The following is a 21,945-nucleotide window of genomic DNA, read 5'->3' on the forward strand; positions in this document are numbered from 1 at the left end:
GAGATTTTGACCTGTCTTCCCTTTGCCCCTTTCATTCCCTACTCTGTACATTTTTGTTCATGTTCAATCATTTTGGGGGAGCATAATCTCTTTGAGGGCAGGGATTATTTTTTTTTCCTTCTCTCTTTGTATCCCTAAGCAGTCCTAGGCATAGGGTATTGGACTTGGAGTCAGGAGGACTTGAGTTCAAATTCTGGCTTAGATACTTACCTGACTTGTGACCCTGGATAAGTCATTTAACCACTTAGTAGTTCTTGTAAAATGGGAATAATAATAGCACTTGCTTTTTGAAGTTGTTCTGAGGATAGATGGGATAACACATGTATAACACCTTGCAAATCTTTAAGCATTTTAGAAATGTTAGTTCTTATAAGTATTATCTCCACCTCTGAGTACAAAGTAAACTCCTGACCCGTGGTCTATCAACTGTGCCACCTGGCTTCCCCCAAAGTAAACTCAATAAAATTCTTGTTGAATTGAATCAAACCAATAGTTGTATTCCTTTGTTAAAGGGGCAAGACTAGGAAGTATAAGTTGAGATAGTAGAAGAACTGATGATGATTTATTTAAGTGGGTCATTAGGCATTCCTTGTGTGGGTTCCACACAAGTGGAAATAGATATGTAATAGAATATAGTGAATGTAGCTATAACTTTCATATTCAAATTTTCTGAATGGAAAACTCTCCATTGCTCAAATTAGGCAGTAGAGGAAGTGAGGCTAACAGAGATTTTCAACTGTAATTAATCACTACATCAATAAGCATTTATTAAGGAGCTATTATATTGCAGGTGTTGCACTAGGTTCTGGGGATATAAATAAAGAAAGGTAAAGTGACTTGCACAGGGTCATACAGCTACTAATTGGCTGAAGGTGGATTTGAACTCATGTCTCCCTGATTCCAGGTACCACACAGCTGCCAAAGGATACAATCCCAATTCCCAGTAAATTTATATTCTAATCATGAACAAAAGTACATATCATACTATCTATAGCCTAAATATAAAGTTAATAAGTATAAATATTTGCAAAGTAATTGATGGAACCAAGAAAAGTTTCATTTTTAAAGTGGTGCTTGAGATATATCTTAAAGATCTCTATGTGGTGGTGGTGGTAAGGAGGGAATGTATTCCAGCCATGAGGAAAAACCAGTATAAAAACTAGGAGATAAATTTCAAAATATCTCAAATAAATCTATTTATTGTAGTTAGTTGTAAAATTCTTCATTATCTCTCTTTTTTTAAAAAAAACATTCATTGTGAGTTACTGAGTCTTTCATGAATTTCATTTCCCTTTGAGGCAGTCTAGCACAAAGAAAATGACTCTCAGACCCAAGTCTTCTGACTCTCAAGCCACTGGGAACTCATCTTCTAGTGAGGACTTTTTTTTTTCATATCAGAAGTTTCCAAATCCAGGCTGAGCAAAAACAGAGAATGGAAAAGATGAGGAAAAATAAGTGCCAGGGAAGCCTGACACCTCAGAAACTTGTGGCTTTTTATCTTCACTTGGAGTAGATCTTCAGATCTACTCCAATCCACAAATAAGATGGGACTTCCCCTTTGTGGAAAGGTTTGGTGGGGCAGCAAGAGATACCATCACCCTGAATGCAAACAGGAGCTCAGGGGAGCTATTCAATCTACCCCTGCCACAGAGACCTTTCTACCAGCATTCCCTACCCCCCCCCCCTCACTCCACTTTATGGCGCTACAGGACCTCTGCCAGAGGATAATAAAATGTAGGAAATGACACATATAAATAAAACTCACTCACCTAAAAGCCCAGCACATCAAGCATGTCTGGATGTTTTTCATTATCTATTTTTTTTTAAATCCAGCTTCATTTTTACCCTTTCTAACTCACTCAGCCCATTTTTCTCCCTCCTGTTCTATTCCATTCCATTTGATACTGTTGTTTCCTGGTCTGTCTTGTTCTATTCCTTTCTACCTTGTGCTATCCCTGTGCAATTTTCCCTGAAAATTTTCATTTACATTAAAGAAAACCTTCTCTTTGTGAACAATGTTTCCTCTGAGCTTCTTTCTGATATAGAAAGGACAGAAAATTCTGGTAGGAAAGACAACCTATCCTCTTTGTGCAAGGTCTGCATTAGGCACTAGTGTACCCACATTGTCTGGGGCTTCAATTAATGAAACAGAGTTCCCTCTGAGGGCAATTGACCTTTGTTATCTTTTTTTTTTGTATTTCAAATTTATTATATTCTCAATTCATGGAACAAAATAAGCATTTCCATAACATAGAACAATAAAAAAAGATGATTGCACATGAAACTGCAGATTACCATGTATAACTTGCTATTCCTTCCAAATAAGCAATAGTTGTCATGTAAATTTCTTTATTTTTTCTTTCTTTTCCTCGCACTCCACCCTAGAGATGACTACCATTAGACCCATTCATACTTCTATTTATCAGTTCTTTCTCTTCATGCAGATAGTGTCTTTCTTCATATGTCCTTCATTTTTAATTTGAGTATTTTTTTTACAAGGCAGTGGGGTTAAGAGACTTGCCCAAGGTCATACAGCTAGGTGTGTGTCTGAATGTCTAAAGTCAGATTTGAACTTAGATCCTCCTGACTCCAGGGCTGGTGTTCTATCCACTATGCCACCTAGCTGACCCTAATTTGAATATTTTTAGTAGTCAAAATGACTTAGTCATTCTTAAAACAATATTGTTATTACCATAACACTCTTCTTGTTCTGCTCATACACTCCTTTCTTTTGATAAGAAATAGTTTCCTCCCTAATTCTTTTAATGAAACATAAATCACTTTCATTTTTACCTAGAATCCAAGTTCTTATGGAGAGAAACTAAACAACCTGGGGTTATTTGTTATAACATCCTTCTTGTTCTTTCTAGCCCTCACTTACACTTTCAGGTTGGGTCCCAGAGAGCAACTACTATTCCCAGATTCTAAGAGATAGTTTGTGCACCATAGTTCACATAACTCACGTCATAGACATGAATAGGTTATAGTATAAGTATTTATTAATATATCTTATTAAGAATAATAAATACCAAATATCCCAACTCCTTCACACTACACACATAAGCCTCAATCTATTGTCCCACAAATACACATGAAGTCTTCAAGAAGAATGAGCACAGCATATGATGGTAATGAAGTATGTAGAGAACACATGTGACAAAGGCTTATGTGTCTGGGGTTTTCTTCTTGGAAGCTTCACACACCCTGGGGACAGCATTTTTATTGTTTGGATTACTCAGGTGGGATCTGCTTCTCTCTGGAGCTGTTTTCTGGATTATAAGGGCCAGTGTTCCCCTGAGGTGGTGATCAGTCTCTTCTCTGCTACCAGCCATCACAATTCTAAAGCTACTTGAGACCTGGAATAACTGACTCTTTGTGTCTATATCTGCCTGAAGAATATGTTTCTAGTCTTTCAGTTGATCTCAAAATTCTCTTGAAACTTTCAAACCCTTGGATGTAATGTCTTCCACTGGGTGAATAGCTTCATTGCTGGTTGCCATAGCTGATATGGAGGGAAGAAAATCCCTTCTTCCCCTCTTTTCACTACTCTTTGGCATAGGGGCAGAGGTTTCCCTCACAAAACTGCTACAGACTCTTTAGAACTATATCAACTGATTTCAGGTCATGATTAGTTCACTATTGAAAAGCCTCTAGGGCCATGGCAACTTTTCAACCAGTCAGTTGCAACTTCCTTTTCCAATTCAACCAGAGAAATGTTTTCCTACTTTGTTAGGGGACAAAGGAGATAGACAAAGGTTTATAGTCAATTAACAGATTAACATATTAATATCTCATTATCTCTTGTTCTCTGTGTTGACTAAAGGAGAGAGGAATCAACTGGTCTAAGATCAATTATTTCTCTTTCATTAAGTATAGAGGAGAGATTGAGGAAAAACTTGGACCATTGAGGTGGAAGGGACCTTTAAAATAATCTAATGCCAACCTTTATTTTACAGAGGGAAAAACGGAGGTCCAGGATAATTAAACAACTTGTTCAAAGTCACATAACCAATCAATGCAAAAGCAAGGGCTAGAACTTAGAGTTCCCAACTTGTGGGTTCAGTGTGAATTCTACTCCACCAAACTGCCTCCCCTACATAATGACAATCCCCAATTCATAAAGATAATGTTCTCCATCTCTAATGAGCACAAAACCAAAGAGAATGAGCTTATACCACAGCACAAGAGCTCTAGTCAGCCTCATTTATTGAAAGGAGGAACTTTCTATGAAAGGAGCTTATTAACTATAGGAAAAGGTTAGTCATTTTTTCCTGTAGCTAATAAATGCAATCTTTCCAAGCCACCATCTCTTGAGGTCTTTAAAAACAGAATAGATTCTCATCAATCTAGGTTGATTTAGGTGCCTGAAGGCAAAGGAATGATAGACTAAATGAAAATTATTTTGTGATTTTTCCCATGTACATTCTCAGTGTATTAGTCCTGCCCCTACCCACAAGGACTTTCCTTCTTGGATTCACCCTCATACTTCTCCCTCCAATTCAGGACAGCCCCTTTTTGTGATATGCCAATAACTCGGCTACAACCCAGGAATTTTTTGTTTTTTTGTTTTTTGCTTTGTAGGACATCACTAAGTCCTTGGAAAAGTGCCAGATATGCTGGGGACATCTGACAAACAGTACAATGATTGAGTGAAAAAGTAACTCAGGGGCCTTGGGACACATCAATATGTGAAAAGCTTAGAAGAGAGAGAGCTGGAGAAAAATCAAGAGATGAAACCACCACTACCAGCTTTATCCTCCCTTAAAAGCCTTTATAATTGTCATCCACCCTGCTTGCCTCCACCCCACCCCCCCAAGTCCTGTGTGGCTAGAACTGAGCAAGCAAACCCAGTTCATCACTCCTTAAGGAGGAACAGCAAATATGTAGAAGCTGAGAGAGCTGACTTCTAGTCCTTACTCTATCCCTTATTAATGGTGTGACTTTAGGTACATAATTTCATTTTTTTTGCCCTTCAATGGGAACAATAACACATACTCCCATCTGCAGCATAATCTTGTTGTGAAGATCCAATGAGAGAGTGTATATGAAATGCTTCATTAATTGGGAAGACCTCTGCATATCATGAATCCTTCAAAAGATCTTTGAAATTTCATAGACCTGGATCACCCTACATCAATAAAATTCTGCACTAAAATACAATGATATCAAAGGTAAATGGAAAGAAAAGCATTAAACTGTAATAAGGATCCCTATGGGCTGCATATTGACTTAGAAAACCACACATTAACATCATCTCTGGCTATTGTATTTTTATTTATTTTTTTTGTTAACAATTTCCCTGATTTAGAATTGCTACCTGTGAGTTGTGTGTTGGATGCCCCTGCTTTCATAGACAGTGCTTATTAACTTATTGTGGTCAAAACATTTCACCATCTATTGGTCAACATTTGGTCATGAGATCCTCCTCCAAGTTAAGTAGTGGTGGTGGTGGTGGTGGTGGTAATAGTAGTAGTAGTAGTGGTGGTGGTGGCGGCAGCAGTGGCGGCAGCGGTGGTGGTGATAGTAATGAGGGCAGCAAAGTGGCATAGTGGATAGAGCAGCTTTAGAGTCAGGAGGACAACTAACACTAGCTGTATGACTCTGGGCAAGTCACTTAACCCTGATTGCCTCACATCCAGAGTCATCTCCAGTTGTCCCGATTTTATTTCTGGCCAATGGACCCAGATGGCTCTGGAGGAGAAACTGAGGCTGGTGACTTAGCATAGCACCCCCTCACTCAAATCCAGTTCATGTGCTTGTCATGGTATCACCTCCTTGATGTTGTAGTCTTCTTTGACATTATCATTATTATTATTATTAGTAGTAGTAGTAGATGGTAATGGTAGTGGTAGTAGTAGCTGTTGTTGGACAGCTGGGCCAGGAATCAGGAAGATCTATGTTCAAATCATGCCTCAGTGGTTTGCCACTTAGTAGTTATGTGACTCTGGGCAAATCACCCCTATTTCACTTATCCATTTTTGTCTCAGTTTCCTAATCTGTAAAATAAGTCAGAAAAAGAACTGGCCTATCACTCCAGTATCTTGGTTTAAGAAAATCCCAAATGGTCATAAAGAGTCAGACACACCTGAGTAACTGAACAACAAAGTACCTACTGACATGAAAAGCTACACCACCATATGACTTAAAAGATGGCAGTGGGAAGCAATATGGTGTGGAGGAAAGGGCCCTGTTGTGCTTTGGCTAGAGAATCTTGGTTCAAATTACATGCTTGATCCTTGTTGCTTGATTATGAATGAGTCATTTAACTTCCTTGGTCTTTGGATTGATTTGTATGATGGCAGGATTGAACCAGGTGGTCTCTAAAGTCCTTTCCGGCTCTTCATCAATGATCCTGAGGATTTTTGTAGGGGATGCATATAGGAGGGTCACATATTCAGAGCAGTGATTTCACTGATGTTGAATACTACTGTACCTTCAAAGCACCACATTGAACACCGACCCTGGAGTCAGGAGGACCTGAGTTCAAATCCAGCCTCAAACACTTAATAATTAATTGCCTAGCTTTGTGATCTTGGGCAAGTCACCTAACCCCATTGCCTTAAATAAATAAAATAAAAAAGGCATAAAAAAGCACAATAGAAGTTATTCTTCACCTTAGATTCTTAGAGTTTTCTGCTGCATTGAGAAGGTCAATTCAATCCAATAAACATTTTTTAGGCACTATTATTATTTATTGGTCTATAAAAGAGGGAAGACTGGCATTAACAGAAGTTGGGAAGGTTTCCTGTAGAAGGTAGGATTTTAGACTGAACTTAAAGGAAGCCACCAAGCTCATTAATTGATGAGGAGGAAGGAGAGAGTTCCAGGCATAGGGCACAGAGAAAACTCCCCTAACTGTGAGGTAGAGTGTCTTGTTCACAGAACAGCCAGGAGACCAGTGGTTAAATGACTTACTTGTATGGTACGTAAAAAAGGGAAGTCTTGAACAATGATCTTCCTGGTTCTCTATAATCTATGCCATGCTATCCATCAACATTATTATTAGGAATCATTATTGTTGGTACAAAGGGCCTAAGAGAGTCAGAGAAACACAATGGATGTCTTGCCTCTGACATATATAATTCATTTGTTTAGAGGCAAAGTTCTCTTTTACTTAATGATTCCTGAGAATAGATCAATGAGGTGGGGCAGTAAAAAAGAGGGTGGATTTGGAGTCTGAGAACCCAGGTTCAATCTGTTATATCACCATGTTTTAGTTGTGTGATCTTGAGGAAATCACATCTTCTTCTCTGGGTCTCATTTACATAGGGCCAAAATACAGATTGAGTTGTAACCTTAACTATGGGAAGTAGAGGTTGAACTAGATGTGTCAAAGATCTTTTCCAGGGGCGGCTAGGTGGTGTAGTGGATAGAACACTGGCCTTGGAGTCAGGAGGACCTGAGTTCAAATCCAGCCTCAGACACTTAATAATTACCTAGCTGTGTGGCCTTGGGCAAGTCACTTAACACACCATTGCCTTGCAAAAAAACAAAAAAAAAAGATCTTTTCCAGTTCTAAATCCATAATTCCATGATTTGCCCACTTGCATAGATAGGCAAAGTTTCAAATCTGATGAAATCATGTTGTTGTTTAGTTATTTTCCATTGTGTCTACCACTTGGTGACACCTTAGGAGTTTTCTTTGCAAGAATACTGGAATGGTTTGCCATTTCCTTCCTAGTTAATTTTACAGATGAGGAAACTGAGGCAAGCAGGATTAAGTGACTTGCCCAGAGTCATACAACTAATAAGTGTCTGATTTGAACTCAGATCTTCCTGATTCCATGACAGGCACTTCATCTACTATGCCATCCAGCTTTCCTGATGCAAGCACAGGTTTAATCCAAATACAAAAGGATTGTGGAGAGAGGGGAGTGGGTAGATAACATCTATTGTCAGCAGAAAAGAATTATTGCACAAGTATTTGTCATGCCATCCTCTGTTCCCAATAGCTAAGTGGATAGAGTACTGGACCTGAAGTGGAAGAAGACCTAAATTCAAATCCAACTTCATACTTATTATCTGCCTTAGTTTACCCATTCATAAACTGGGATCATAATGTGAAGATCAAATGAAACTATGCTTGGCATCTAGTAAGTGTCTAATAAATGTTGGTTTCCTTTCTCCACTCTTTCTAGACTTTCTTCTTCTTCTTCTTCTTCTTATTTTTTTTTAGGTTTTTTTGCAAGGCAATGGGGTTAAGTGACTTGCCCATGGCCACACAGCTAGGTAATTATTAAGTGTCTGAGGCCAGAATTGAACTCAGGTCCTCCTGACTCCAGGGCTGGTGCTCTATCCACTGCACCACCTAGCCACCCTCTAGACCTTCTTTGTCAAGCTATTTTGGGATGAGATTTTAAAGAGAAGTATGCAGCACTCTTTAGGAATTCACATCCTGGTTACAGAGACAAAACTCACCCTAATGAAACAATTGAAAGCAGTATATGATAGAAAGGAATCAGATGCAAGATTATGAAGTGTTGGAAGGATTCAGCAGGCATCCAGTAGGTGCCTTGCTTGTAGGTCTAGAGACTTAGAGAGTGCAGGACCTTAAAATGAATTTACAAGGGACTTTGAAATCCCTGGGTCTCCTTGGGTCTCTTGGGCTTGGAGTTGAGAATACCCAAGCAAGCAGTGACTGCTCCTGCTGCCTCCCGTCCTTGAATATTGCCTCTGCATTGCTTGCCCCGATGAGTTTAGAGGAGATTATTTCCCAGCTGAAGATCCTCTTCTGGTATTTCAGACTGTTCTGAAGAATTGCCAATTGATCCAAGAAGCTAAGTGTGCTCTTGTAATTACAGCATGATGCCATGGGACTCTCCTAGCCACACAGGAGATATTGTGAATATGTCATAGGGCCAGCAGCCACATCTCATGTTATCCAACTAATAGGTGGAGTTTCAGCAGTGGCTTCACATCTTTGTCTTTAAGGGTGCTCTACTCCTCCTCCCTTCCAGATTCTTTTCTGTGACCTCCCTAACTACTCCCCCACCACACACACAAACACTCTGCTTTGGTGTTAACAGAAGAATTAGGATTCACTCTCTCCTAATGCTATAAAGGTGGGTTGTAATGGGGCTGCAGTTATTCCCATTAGTTCTAATGTAGTTGGGGACTAAGATACCACAACTTAGCAGAAAATAGGGAGGTTGACTGGATTTCTTCTAATGGGGTGAAGTGTTCAAGGCCATATTTTTGGATGCTAACAGGATACTGTGTAAAACATTTAACCCACTTTTTATTTGTCTCTTACAGCCCATTTATTTCTATTAGGTCCCAGCCAAGCCATTTGTTTATTTAAGGATCCTTAAGTGCTGGTGGAGAGAAGCTGGAGAGATGGGAGTAACAGTGCCTATAGTGCTGGGGGCCTCTTGATGCTAAGGAGTGAGAGTTATTCATTTGGGATTGGCAGTGAATGACAGGTCCCCAACCTTAGTGGCACTTCCCCTGGACTTTTCTGGTATAAGCAAGCAATCTTTCTGAAGAGAGAGAGAGAGAGAGAGAGAGAGAGAGAGAGTGAGAGAGAGACAGAGACAGAGACAGAGAGACAGAGAGACAGAGAGACAGAGAGAGAGAGTTTGTGTGTGTGTGTGTGTGTGTGTTTGTGTTCGCACCCCTGCTCCTTATATATTTTTATTTTATTTCATAATTATCTCTTTAATATTTGTTTTATAGAAAAATTTGGATTTTTTTGGTTGTTGCTATCTCTAGCACCTTGCATATTACCTAGAATATTGTATTATGAATGCTTATTTAATGATTTATTGATGTTTGTCTTTCATTCTTATAGAAGATGCAACATCAGGTTAGGTAATGCCATAATAAGTACATGAATTAGATTTGAAAAAGGGGGTCTATGCTAAGTCACCAGACTCAGTCTTACTTTCTCCTCCCTCCCAAGTCATTGGGTCCAGTAGCCAGATTGGAATCAGGAGGATTGGAGATTACCCCAGATGGGAGGCAACAGGGTTAAGTGACTTACCCAAGGTCACACAGCTAGTTAAGTGGCAAATGTGTGAGGCTAGATTCAACCTCATCCTCCTGACTCCAAGGTAGTCTCTATCCACTGTACCACCCACCTGATCTGAGTGAATAAATGAATAAATGATTCAAACAAATCATTTAATTCCAAATCCCAATCCCAGTTTAGACAACAAGCAGGATTACAAGTGATGAGGTAGTATCTATGGATAACTACTCTAGTATTGCTGCATATTTGGTGGCAACATAAAACAAAATTAATCCTGTTTTTGTAGATTTAAAGATGTGCTGATGTATGTTGGTGATTATACAAATATGATTAATTTCTTTTTTGACCCATTCACAAGTTGCATTGGTATCTCTGCTAGTGTAAGAATGCTTTTTGTTTATTTTTTTATTTCCTTAGTCTATCATATGGTCTGGGAACATACCATGTACTTAATAAATACTTTTATTTATGGTTTTATTTAATTTTATTTATTTTTTGATTTCATTTTAAATTCCTTTTTTTAAAGGTATTTTTCAAGGCAAATGGGGTTAAGTGGCTTGCCCAAGGCCACACAGCTAGGGAATTAGTAAGTGTCTGAGACCGGATGTGAACCCAGGTACTCCTGACTCCAGGGCTGGTGCTTTATCCACTGTGCCTCCTAGCCACCGCTCATTTTAAATTCTTAACTGTCTTCCTTTCTCCCTCCCTACCCTGAACTAGAGGCCATCATTTGACCCAGACATAGACATGTGTGTGGGTGTGTGGGTGTTTGTATAAAACTACACTATGCATTTCTATTTATCAGTTCTTTCTCTGAAGGTGGGTAATATCTTCCTTCATAGATCCTTTGTAGCTAATTTGAGTGTTAAAAATTAATACTCAATTAAATAATAAAATTAATGAAATCATCATAAGTTAAAGCAACAACAATAATAAATGAAGCTGTCCTCTCTTCCTACTCACGAGACGCTCATTCTTTTTCCTAGGTTAAATAAACAAAAAACCATGCAAGTTTGGGTAAAGCAGGTATCTCTGAGTTCATGCCTTCATCACTACCATCAAATATTGACTGAGAAGCTATTGTCTATGGGGCAGGGAGTAGGGAAGGGGAGACACAAAGAAACCATAAAGACACCATTACCCTTGGGAGTTCACATTTCTAAATGAGAGGAAGAACATAGACAAAGAAATAAAAAAAAAAAAAGAAAAACAAATGTCCAAGGCCATTCAAAGAAAGAAAAAAACCAGTCCCTGCCTTTGAGAAGTGTATGTTTTACCAAAATATTCACATGAATAAGAATAATATAAAGAAAACTGCAGTGGAAAAGAGCATTAAATCAGAAGTTCAGAAGAGAGAGTAGCCTCTTACCTGAAAATTGAAGGAAAGGAAGGAATCTGGAAGAGAGAGTTGAATTGGATCTCCTTCTGCATAAAGAACAATATAGTGACCCAGAGAATTCAGAGGAGAGATTACTGGGTACTGGGGTGATCAGAGACAGCTTCATAGAAAAAGAGAGTGTAGATCCCTGAAAGCATTGTCCAGTCTAAGAAAGGATGTGCTAGAGCCTGTTTATACCAGATCCAGAGGTGACTGAAATTTTCAGTGAAAAGCATCTAAACCTGGAAATCGGCAAATGCTATAAATTAGGGTTTAATTCATTATTTTGTTGATTGTCTAGAGTTAGAGTGATGGAGAAAATGTTAATAATGCAAATTAAACTTGGAAGAATTGCACTGTACTTTTTTTTTTCTGGGGATCTAGTTGTTAGGCATTTAACAGCATGGTCCTAGATCGGTCATTGATTCACTCAGTCATTGTTGCCCAATACCTGGCCAGTTACAAGAGAAATTTCAATTAAATAACTGGACTTATAGAGATGACCTACACTAAATAGTACTGAACATTCAACTTTCCCTGGAATTTGTGAATATGATCCATATACCTCTCAAGTCAAATCAACAATGATTTATTAGGTAAGTACCATATATATATATATATATATATATATATATATATATATATATATATATGGCAGGCATTGGGTTAAGTTCTAGGGACATAATCACAAGTAAAAAGACAGTTTCAGTCCTCAAGAAGCTTATATTCAAGGGAGGGTTGGGGAGAAAGACTAGATAGGGTATTTTTTTTTTTTGGAAGCTATCAGGGTTAAGTGATGTAGCCAGAACTAGTAAGTGTTTGCTGCTACATTTGAACTCAGATTTCTCTAACTCCAGTAATGGTGCTCCATCTACAATGGCATCTAGCTAACCAGCTGCCAATGTATTAAAGGAAGTTAAAAAGGGAATGCTTTAAAATAGGGGATTTTGAGGGGAGTATGATGAGAAAATCTAGAGAATGAAGGACAGCTGCTCTGCACCTTTTCTGAAAATGGAGAGTCTAGAAAGAACTTATCAGTGATAAAGGGTGGGGGGGGCATAGAGTCAAAGAAAGAAGACAGTTGAAATATGGTGGCCCAGTATGGAGTCTCCAGACCACATATGCTAACATAGAAGTTGAGAATTACCTTGGTGAAGAAAGGTAGATTTTATGTGTGTGTGGGGGGGACTTTTAAACAGTAAATTTTAAATCACGTACAAAAAAAGGAGATTAGCTTATTTTTTTCTCAGAGAGCAAATACATAGATACTCTGTAAAGACACAGAAGACTAGAAATGGTCTGGAAACAGGGCTGGGTTGGTCTGGTTTGGTCTGGAGTCCTGGCCAACCAATATAGATACTGCCAACGTTTCTCTTCCTGCCCTGACTGGACCCAGAGTAATGCTGTTTGTGCCCCAGAGTCATGGGGAGAAGCTGCCTTGTTCAGCCCCTCCCACTCTGTGCCTTTGGAAGAAAGGAAGGGAATCTGGGTTTAGTTCACAGAAGCAAGGATGCTAACAATCCAGTGCCAGAACAAAGGGAGTCATCAGGAACTGGGAATCAGATTACTAGGCTGGAGTCTGGATCCAGAGATCAGAATCTGGGAAGAAGCCAAGCCAGCAAACAGGAAACAGACAAGAAGAGGAGTGTCAGATCATCCCGCCAAGGTCAAGAATGCTAAAGAATAGAGACTGCAAGCATCAAAGAAGCCCCAGGGTTCAGGGTCAGAAGATGGAACCAGAGAGCTGAGAAAGTGGGGCTTATTCAGGGAGAATTGGGTGGAGGTTGGAAGTCACTACTAACTTTGAGGGGCTGAGGTTTTATACACCAAACTGCAAAGAAGTGTGACAGGGATTTTATAAGGGGGACTGCTCCTCTTGCTTTTGACTCTCAAGTTAAATTTGTGTCCCAATGTCCTTGCTTCCCACCAGGACACAGACAGGCATGCCAGGGTCTATGAAGACTAATACTCTACATGGAAGACAATTGTTCCACTAGGAAAGTTTTTGAAATGCTTAAAAACTAAGCAGGAGTCCCCAATGCCAATAATGAAACATTACTGACCTCTTTCTATTGATTTTCATGGAAAGCCAAGTGTGACTGGACCTATTTTAGAGATACAGAAATGAAGGTAGGAGAGTTTCGGTTTCTTGCTCTGAATCATAAAAAAAAGTACAACACGATACATTTTTTGGAGGACTTTGTGGTGTCAAATACATGATTTTGTCCTTTTAAAGGGTCTCGATTGTCCTCCCTACTGGTAAATGAGAAATTCATAGTCAAAGTCTGGCCATTTATCCTAGGCCAAGACTAGATTTCTGATAACCTCCTCCCCCTTTCAGGCCCCCTGATCTTCACCCAAACTCACATAGACCCCTTGTTTACCAAATGTTCAATTTTGGTTATGTTACTATAAAAATCAAGCAGCTGGTAATTCCGGCTTGATTAGCAGGTCTCCAGTTTTGATTAGTAAATTACTGCAGTAATCAAGGTTAATTCTCATTGCAGTGCTCTGCAATAGATTTTATTTTTTGCAGGGAAATAGATTTCCTACCCTGGATAGGAAGCATTTCTAGAAAAGGATATCCGAAGATAGGCAAGGAGAAAAGGAGAGCCTTTAGTATCCCACTGTAAGATGATTCTTTTGTGTTGGCATCAAACAGTTATTTTCCTAATAATATAATGCCAAGCTACAATAAACTGAATTACTTAGATCAGGATAGAGCAGAGGGAATCCCTAATGCCCATCCAGCACTCTCAGTTCTAACAAAATAGAGGGACTCTCAGCAACCACATACTGCCTTTCTAAGGTAGGTAGTGTACTTATTCTCTGTTTAAATTTTTTTTTTTAATGCTTTTGCATCCTAGAGACAGTTTGGGAAGAACTTCAGGTCTAACCCTCAATCTGATTGACAGCTAGTGCTGAAAATTTAGAAAAGTTTCTGTTTTTCTCTCTTCTGTTTTTAAAACACCTTAGAGAGAAGCAAATTAAATATATACTCCAGCAGTTTCCAACTTTCAGAATGACCTCTCTGCTCTTCTACCCCAATGTATGGGCCAAACATCTCTAGGGGGATTGACAGTCATAGAAGAGGTTCATGGGTTCTCAGAGACTCATAATACAGAGAAGTCCCTTAGGATGATGGTGATTCACTGCTGAATTCCATTAGTGCTTGAGTGTCCCTATCACCCTCAGGACAGAGGAAGTTTGGGGCCCAGGACTAGGAAAGGCAAGTAAAAGAAAAAACTACCACCTGAGCTAATCTTCACTTGCTTCATCAGCTTACAGGATTTGAAAGGTGGAAGTGACTTTAGTGACCTTAGTGATCTTATCCAGTCCCCTTATTGTACAGGTGAGGAAACAAAGACCACAGGAAGAAAGTGATGTGCCCAAATTTGTAGCAGAAAGATTGTTTCTTCTCCCCTATTCCAAGTGGATAAGGTGACAAATCTTCCTCTAAGTTATCAGATCAAATTTTAATCAACTGTCTTATTATTCAGGTCTGGAAGAGACTTTAGAGATCAGATATCTTACCAAAGATCTAAGATTTAGACCTGGACTTTATTGGTTCATCTCAACCAACTCTCCTTTTTAATAGAAGAGGAGCAGAGATGCTAAATGATTTGGATAAAACCATATAGGTAGGACTTGAAGGAGTTGGAATTTGAGCCTATGCCCTCTGACTTCTTATTGAAGACTCTTTGCATTGTATCACACCGGCTATAGTCCAATTTTATTTTACAAATGAGAAAACTGAGGTTTAGAAACATTATTATTTTTCAAGGTCATATACTTAGTAAGTAGCAATAGTACATAAAAACACAGGTAATTCATTCAGTTATCTAGGGAGGAATTGTACTTCTGGTGTAAGAGCTTACTGGGTGCTTTTCAGGGCTACTCACCCATATTTGGTGTCCACTTGTTCCCCAACTTTCATCTGCAGCTTCAAGAGACCACATCCTGGTATAACTGCCTCAGCAGAAAGTCTAAACTAGGTTGAGGGCAACTGAAAGACCTCAAATCCATAGGTAAGTTGCGGGGTGGGGGGCTATTCCAAGCATAGGAAGAATTTTTCTAGTGAAATTGCTGGATGAAAACAATTTGTCTTGATTTTCATCTTATCAATGGACTTCAAGGAATCTGGAAGAAAGTGTGGAGTTGACCACTTTGCACAGTTCTGCCTTACTTAAACCCAATTCATACTCAAGTCAAGATAGCACCGTGTGATCTCATTAATCCTTTGTGAAAGCAAAGGATGCACAACAAAATTCAATAGGCATATTAAGCACCTAATGTATACACGGTACTATGTTAGTTTTGGTTGATACCTCTTCTTCAGTCTTAAGGAAAAAAAAAATTCATTCTTCTCTTTGTTCTCTGCCATTCTCTTCTCTAAGCAATGGAAATGTGGAGTTTCCTGAAAGAATCTACTACATTGATACTTACTTGGGCAAGGAGCTGAAAGGATGTGCATGCATGAGTATGATTGAGGATATTGCCTACTTTAAGAGAAATCACTACAGCCATTAGCATTGACCTGGCCACCTTCTCATTGCTATTGCCCATTTGGTCCCCTCAGTAATGAGCAGCATATTCTAACAGGGTGAGACAAAGAAGGAAGAGGAAATGGGACTCATTTTTTAGAGGGGGAGCTCTGGTAGAGATGGAGAGATGATCCTTTAGCCTAAAGTCTGCTCTCTTACTGTTGGCAAAGGTGACCAAGAGTTGACTATATATTCTCAACTAGAGTCAAGATATTTCAGGAAATCTCTATACTAAGCATGACCCAAGAAAAAGATGAAAGAATTTTTGCAAATAGCTCTCTTTCTGTTGCAGAATCTGAGACTCTGAATTGCACTTTCAGCCCCAGAACTGGCGAAATACTGACTCTGCTCCCCATGGCACTGCAACATAAACCTTCATTTCATCTTGATGGGTCCCTTTTCCATGAAATTTTATTTTCCAGACACTATTCTGATGTGATCTTTTATGAGCAGTGTGAATGAAGACTGCGAAGATATTACCCATGCAAATGGGTAGTCTTTGAGAAAACGACCAGAGTTTAGAAAATGTCAAAACTTTTTCCAAGTTTCCTTTTCTAAATTAAAGACTCAGTCCATTTGAGCAGTAAAGTCCTTCTGCTTCATTTTCATGTTTTAGAGAGGGAGACATGAAGAATGGATAACTGCTGCTTATCAAATAAGAGAAAGAAACCTTACCTCCTTTTTCAATGTCCCAAATCTTTTTGACTTTTCTCTCTCTTTTTGACTTTTACTCATCCTTGAAACCAGTATCATTGCTTGCCCTTCGACCAATAGACATATACTCAAGGGCTCAATGAAAAACAATATAATTACTGTCTCCTTCCATAAGGATATATGATTTATAAGGCTACTGTGATGATTTATAAGGATACTTTGCACTTGCATAGAAGTTTATATATTTCAAATCACTTTTTTACCTTTGACTTCGTTGTACCTTCACAACAATCCCACAGGGCAGACAAGGCAGGAGCCATGAAGCTTCTTTTACAGATGAAGAAACAGCAGCCCACCATTATAGTATGGCCAAGGTCACACAATTATTGGTGACAGGCTGGAGATTATAATCCAATTCTCTTGACTTTTAGTCTAGCATTTTTTTTCCCTTTAGAGAGTTACTTAGGGGCACTGAGAAGTTAAGTGATTTGCCCAGGGTCACACAATCAGCAGTGATATATATCAGGTCTGACCAAAATCCTTCCCCAAATTATTTTCTGTAGCATCCTAATCTGATGACTCCTAATAGTATAGAGGTGACCCCTAGATTTTGATGGTTATGCTAGCAGAGCCCATATAGGTCAATCCTAACAAATCAGAAAGACTTCAGTCTATGTCTGATGATGGACTGTCTGGCTGCCATCTGAGGATCAGCATAGGCTGATGATTATTTTGGCTACAGCAGTCATCTATTAAGGTATTAGGGTTCTCTCTGGTGTTGGAGGAAGGAATTCCCATACTCCTAAAATCATGGATCCTGAATTATTGAAATTAAGTTCTTTCCACTACATTACATTGCCAGGTAGCCTTCTGAGAGGATTAGTTTAAAGTATTTAACTGTCTAGTCCTAAAAAAAGAGGTTGGGGATCCTTAGAAAAGAGCAGATCTGGGAAATGATCATTGTCTTTGAATATGTCATGGTATGTGATGTGGAAAAGAGATTAGACTTATTCTGGTTGGTTCCAGAGGGAGAAATAGGATCAATGATTCACAGTTACTGGGAGGCATATTATGGTTCAGTATTAGGAAAAGCTCATTAACAATTAAGGCTGTCTAAATATGTAAGAGACTGCCTTTCAAAGTACTAAGTTCCTTGTTCTTGGAATTATTCAAGTAACTGATTGATATTGCAGATGAAGTTTCTGCCCTAGGTGCCCTTTGAGTTCTCTGATGACTCTAGATTTCTGTGATGATATGAGTCTATGGCACAGATATATCTGAAAATCTCACTTTTTTGAACATTAAACAATATATGTGTATGCATATATGTGCATGTGTATGTAGTCAGAGTTTCCCCTCTGGCTGTGTTTCATAGACTGAGGATGGAAGTGAAACTTATTTTGGATAATGTTGTGCTCCATTAGATATTAGGAAAACATGACCAAATTGTTGCACATTTTTCCTGAGACTGAAATGTCTATTTTACAAACTTGCTTAATTTCATGCAGATTTTTCCCTTGTAAATTTCTATCAACAGAGGGAAGAGCAGCTAAATTATGTGCCATCATGTTGGTGCTGTTGAGAAGCTGTTACTATATCACACTGCAGAGAGACTGTTAAATCAGAACCCGGGAACAAAGACTTCCAGTGTCGTCTTTGCATTACTGATTGCCGTTGATGTCATTTTCACCAAACAAAATTATAACTAAAAGGGATATTTTAGGTCAAAGTGGTGCAAAGAGTCTATAGATACATTTCCATCAATAAATGTGCCCTCTTCCGGCCCTGACGCAGACATTCCACCTATGGTGATTGACGTTTTTACCACTAAATTATACTATGTCTGTTTCAAGAAGAAACGTCTCCATTCCAAAATTAGCTAACCATCAACATAACATAAAATAACTTGAACATGGTGTCATTTCACAAGGATATTGATTCGTGCAGACTTACTGGATTAATAGCTGGTTTCCCATAAAAGGACTAGCCACTATGTCTTTGGTGGACAGAAAAAATATATAGTGTAGAACAATACATATATGTGTGTGTGTGTGTGTGTGTGTGTGTGTGTGTGTGTGTGTGTGTGTGTGTGTGTACATTTAAGCCTGATTGCTAGACTCAAATGAACAGAACAATATTTGGAAGCTATATAGTATATGAAGGAAAAAGGTGACACAGTGTAACTTCCAAATGAATCCAGGGCTGATGGAAAGCTAATAAAAAAAGACAACCATTTATTTATTTGAGGCATTTGATTTTACTCTATTGGATTACATGAAGCTCTAATTTTTCACTTCAGTCAACCTGCATAAAAAGTTCATCTGATTGAAGCATTCATTTAATTGCCAAATGCCTTTCCCCTTCTTCTAAAAGAATTTACCACAAACCTATGTACTGTATCATTTACAAAATGACTCATTGCCAGAGCTAACATTATATGACTCTATGATGTATCAGTCTCCTCTAAAGTCCTACCCTAATACCTCCTTGTGATATAGAGATGACCTTTGGTGCTTAAAGGTTATGTCAGTAGAGTACAAACTCTGGCAATGCCTTCCAACTTGGAAAGATTTTAAGGACAAATTTGACAATGAGATTTATGCTGTTTTCTGAGCACTGATAAAGTTAAATTCTGAAAGACTCATCATTAGACAGTTGACAGGGGTATGTTTCTTTTTTATTTTTAAATTTTCTTTTCCAGTTATGGCAACATATAAAAATTGCCTAAGAAGGCATATTGATGGAAATGAGTACCCTATGCTGAAGAAATTAGCACAAAAACCATTCCTGAACAACTGAATTTTTTTATATGATTCTAGCAGTGATTTTGCAAGGCTAACACAGCAAGATTCCAAGTATATAGAAGAGTCTCCAGAGCTAACATTTATTGTCTCCACTATGCCAGGGAACCAACTCCTACTTTTTCAGAGTAGGATGTCAGAGTAGGACAGAGCTGGCATAGGAATGTTAGGATAATCAAACTCAGGCTAATATTTAGAAGTGATGAGGGTGATTTTATTTTGCTTTTAATGGGGTTGATCCACTCTTTCTTTGTGGTGGGGAACCCTGTATCCAAGCTGATCTTAGACACATGCTATGTGGTCCTAAATAAATCACTTAAACCTCTGTCTCAGTTTTTCTTATCTATAAAATGGGGGTAGTAATAGTATCTAACTCCCAAAATTATTGTAAGGATTAAATAAGGTTATATTTGTAAAGTACTTTGCATAGTGCCTGGCACATGGTAGATTTTTAATACATGTTTATTTCTTTCCTTCCCTAATAAGAAAAAAGATCAACACATTTTTAAAAAATTGAATTTGTTCAATAGTGATACCTTTTAATTCATTTTTTAATCCACATGGACCAAATAAGAAATAAAATAATCAAACTATTCTTTTTTAGTTACCTTTGTATATTGTTATTTAGCTTGGTATACTAGGTTAGTGGCATCTTACAAGGGAATTCAGGAAATGATCTTTAGAAAGTGAGAATTCTGATTCTGACTCTAGTCTAGTGATGTGACTTCTGAAAAGGTAACTCTCTATGCCTCAGTTTTTTCTTCTATTGGATACTGATATTAATATTCCTATCTTGGTTTTATTAGTGATAAACTATTTAAAAAGTACTTTTAATGTTCTTCTAAAATATGTAGTCAATAAGTAAAATTGAGATGGGAGCTTATTAAATGGAGGAAATACGCTGAAGTATTGTTTTAGGAACAATTTAAGCAAGACCCATGTAGTAAAATCTTGCAGCAAAAGTTTGTTGTTGTTTTTGAGACTAGAACAGGGATCACAAACCTCTAACTGAAATTTAACATTCCCTTCAATTATTTAAAAACATTGTTCTATAAGGTTCCTTAGACTACCGAAGGAAACAATGACCCAAATGATTCTGAATGATTATGATAGAAGTTACTTCTTGTGAAAAATTTGTAAAATGGAAATAATTAGTTTATTTCTCAGAGGTTGAGTTGTAGTCATGCCTAAAAATAGACTAGATCTGTCATTCTAGATTACTAGTCTATTGATTCTAATTCATTTATTTATTTTTAGTCTATTAATTCTTTTTTTAAAAAATTTATGGCGATGGGGTTAAGTGACTTGCCCAAGGTCACACAGCTATTAAATGTCTGAGATCAAATTTGAACTCAGGTCCTCCTGACTCTAGGGCTGGTGCTCTATCCACAGCACCACCTAGCTGTCCCTAGTTTTTTGATTCTTAAAGATCATGCTGTAAATTTTGTTGAGGTACCTCGAAATCTCTAAACCTATTCCCCAGGTGCAGTTTGCTTTTCTTTACTTCTTGTTATTAGTGGTCATCCTTCATTCTCCCCCCCCCCCCCCAATTATATGGAAAAGTAATTTTCAACCTTCATCCATTTGCAACTTTATGAATTCTACATTTTTCTATTGTCCTACCTTCCCTTCCCCCTTCCCATGGCAGTGAACAATCTGTTAAAAGTTGTACATGCACAATTGTGTTTAACATATTTCCATATTAGTCATGTTGTGAAAGAGGTATTAGAACTAAAGGGGGGAAAAAGCTGTGAGAAAGGAAAAAAGCATAAAGAAATTTTAAAATGTGAACAGGATATGCTTCACTATGCATTCAAACTCCATTATGTTTTATTTTGTTTTGCTTTGTTTTCTGGATGTGGATGTCATTTTCCCTAGCATTATCTTTCTTGAAGAGGACCAATGGCATCATAAAGGTGATGTTTTGACTTGTAAGTAACTAGGGTTTAAGTGACACACAGCTACAAAGCCTTCAGCGTCACTCTTTCTACCAGAATCATTGGAGTTCAGAGACAAGACAAAAGTCAAGGCAATTAATAATGGCTCAGTATTTCTTGGCTTGGTACTGGAGAATGGTTTCAATAGTAGCTGTATCCTTTGAAGCTAGCTAGCTCCTTTGCTAAGTGCTGCAAAAGCACTGAAAGAAAAAGTATGGGGAAGAGGCTAGCAAAGTAACACCAAGGTCCAGGTAATGGGTTTGGGTGTCTGACTGCTTGGGAACTCTTTTTTTTGCTGTCAACTAAAGAATTCGGTGCATCTTGATTTCCTGCAGCAAAGAATTCTATATTGGGTGGAAAAAAAAAGTTTTAAAATCACTACCTGATCCTTAGTCTATTAATGACAACTGATTTTTTTATTTGTCCCAGAATATTTTCATACCAATTTTTACTAACCTTTTCTTTAAAATGCATGCATTAAACAACAACAATAAAAACTGTAATTCTTTTTCCAGTATCATTCTTTTCCCTACTCCCAATTTTCTTCTCCATCTTTCTCTTCTCAGTAATGAGTGTTGCCCTAATGAAGTAAAAGGGTGAGTGTAAAAAAAGGGGTGAGTGTATTTAATGTAAAAAATTTAAGCATTTGTAGCCTCCATGT

The 21,945-nt window shown here is 38.2% G+C and overlaps 1 long non-coding RNA gene across 1 annotated transcript in view; it reads left to right on the forward strand.

Annotated features, from left to right (window-relative positions):
- Nucleotides 1-18,331, forward strand: part of LOC141505546 (uncharacterized) — a 79,969-nt gene extending 61,638 nt beyond the window's left edge. The window contains exons 6-9 of the long non-coding RNA XR_012473624.1: nucleotides 4,582-5,171; nucleotides 13,279-13,478; nucleotides 15,292-15,376; nucleotides 18,084-18,331. This is a non-coding gene — a long non-coding RNA (uncharacterized LOC141505546). The remainder of the gene's footprint in view (nucleotides 1-4,581; nucleotides 5,172-13,278; nucleotides 13,479-15,291; nucleotides 15,377-18,083) is intronic.
- The last annotated feature ends 3,614 nt before the right edge of the window (nucleotides 18,332-21,945 follow it).

Source organism: Macrotis lagotis, chromosome 1 (genome assembly GCF_037893015.1).
Source record: "Macrotis lagotis isolate mMagLag1 chromosome 1, bilby.v1.9.chrom.fasta, whole genome shotgun sequence".
In the NCBI taxonomy this organism is placed as follows: domain Eukaryota; kingdom Metazoa; phylum Chordata; class Mammalia; order Peramelemorphia; family Peramelidae; genus Macrotis; species Macrotis lagotis.